Source organism: Diospyros lotus, chromosome 4 (genome assembly GCF_014633365.1).
Source record: "Diospyros lotus cultivar Yz01 chromosome 4, ASM1463336v1, whole genome shotgun sequence".
Classification (NCBI taxonomy): Eukaryota; Viridiplantae; Streptophyta; class Magnoliopsida; order Ericales; family Ebenaceae; genus Diospyros; species Diospyros lotus.
In genome coordinates this window covers 26653115-26655380 of record NC_068341.1, presented here as the reverse complement: position 1 = coordinate 26655380, position 2266 = coordinate 26653115, and the positions used below count along the sequence as shown (strand labels likewise).

Genomic DNA, 2266 nt, shown 5'->3' with positions numbered 1-2266 from the left:
CCTATATCATTGTTGCATCTCACGTTTGTTAGCCAAACAACAATATTTAGCTAACTACACAAATTTCATCAATGATCCCAAACTGCCACGAAGTAACAGGACCAAAGTTTCAAGCATAGGTCTCAAAATATCTTATTCAACATTCAAAAACAACACTCACAGAAATTAAATCAAGTAACATAACAAGTGAAAATTTTAGGATAGATAAGGAGCCACACCTCATTGGTCAATATGCCCCTAGAAGAACCAGGTTGTCTAAGTCTAGCATTTCAAATTAAACCTGTAGCAGAAATGATGCAAACAGCTCTAGGCCCTGGCATGGTAAAGGACACAATCTTCCTGGTAATATCCTAATTAATATAGACAAAATATCAGAGAAGTTCAGTTTAGTTAAAAATGTTAAAATAGGCAGAAATAGAAACAATTCATAATAACTGACTTCAGAGGGAAACATGCTGTTGCCTAATCATTCATTGGCATACTGTTACAGTAACATATTTATATATAGGACACTGTTTTAAATGATGCATGAAACTAGACTTGCAGGCCCACAAGCTAAAAAAAAAAAAGAAAAGCTAAATAATCAATAATCATCTTCTCCCTCTTAGGTGTTATAAGGAAACTTTAACTGTCTTGACTTACTGTAGAAGCACATTATTCCATTCTACCACCACCAGATAAGAAAAGAGATTTATTTGTAAGTGCCTCTACACACATCATGATGTTTTCCTGTAGACTGGCAAGTTTAAATATGACTATTCATAACACAGTAAATACTTTATAGATTAATGACATGCAAAACACAACTTTCTAGTTTCAAAATGATTGGCATAGGAATGTTTTCTTTTTTCTTTCCAAATATTCACTGATTCTCACCTTCCCTTCGTAGCAAACCCTAGATTCAAAAAAATATCCCAAAATTTCATGCTCTGTGTTAATTTTGGTACAAAAGGTGCATTAGATTGTCTTCCTTGCTAAAACCCTTACCCTTAAAAATCATACTAGCTCGAACTTTAACTCACTGCATCGTCACTTGTCAGTGTAAATATGAATGACCCTAACTTCACCATACCCTCCCTAGTAAACATCTGTTTGTGCCAGTAAGACTCAACTGATCACAAAGTCTGTACGAGAACAACAAAAGATCTAAAGACAAACTTGGAATTTGCTATAAGTCCAACTAGTTATTGAGAATAAATAAACATCTTCACTCAACAACCAATATCTAGTTCTAACATTACCCTAATATAAATAAGACGGTCAGCAAAATATAAAATCACGGTTTGCCTGCCAAATGGCAAATCCCAGTATAGATACTTTGCTAATTTATGAATGAATTTTGACCACCAAACAGGTTCATTTTGTAAATAGCCAACAATTCATTTCCCTTCCCCTTTCCCTTCCCTCGTGTGGCAATAAGGAAAATTAGATATGAAAAATTAAGAAAATAAGGAAAGTGAGACTAAAATGCAGTTGCAAGGGCCATCCTTTCCCGCCCAATAAAGAAAGGAGCTCACCTGTAAAGGACCACCAGCTACAAGTGATCCTGCAAGTATTCTCCGAGTCACAAGCATCTGCACTTTCTAAAAAGCACATACAAGCAACCTGCCTGATCGAACTTTGAGATCTCAACAATACAAGAGTGTGAATGCTTTGATAATGAGAGAATTCAAAACAATCCCTGTAAAAACAATTGTACAAAGGAAAATCAGGTTATTAATGTAAGGAACCAACTGCAACCAAGAAGGCCACACACATGAAACAGCCAAGAAGGTTACACATGTCAACAGCCAAAATATGTAGAACCAAGGCAGCCTACAAGTGTTTTTTTCTTCTTTTATTTTTTGGTTTTTTGTTAGGTATGTGCAAGCTTCTAACTGATCTTATTTGCACAAATCAAAACTGAAAAGTAAATAAACAATCATACATTCACATGGCTAGGATAAGCAACGTGTCACAACCCACTAATTTTGAATGCCGACATGCAGGAATGTAGACTGGGACGTTTCTTAGAATATTCAGACTTCCCTAGCGTCGTTGAGAGTATTCTAGGTTTAATTTGGACATCTAAAGCGTTCCATAAGTTGTCCTGAAATGATCTAGGGCCTTCTAGGTTTTGGAAGGATCAAGGGTATTCTAGGTACCCTGGAGTCTTCTAATTATTCTAGATTATTCTTGAGTATTGCATGTTTCAATTTTCAAAGTATTCTTAGGTTAGGTCATGCATTCCACATCCTCAAGAGTTCTTGGGTAGTTTTAGGACTTA

The 2266-nt window shown here is 35.6% G+C and overlaps 1 long non-coding RNA gene across 1 annotated transcript; it reads right to left on the bottom strand.

Annotated features, from left to right (window-relative positions):
• Nucleotides 1–217: 217 nt before the first annotated feature.
• On the bottom strand, nt 218–1991 carry LOC127800291 (uncharacterized). The gene is made up of 2 exons (XR_008022755.1): nt 1518–1991; nt 218–350 (listed from the first exon to the last, which is right to left on the bottom strand). It is a non-coding gene; the product is annotated as an uncharacterized LOC127800291 (long non-coding RNA).
• Between the last annotated feature and the right edge of the window lie 275 nt (nt 1992–2266).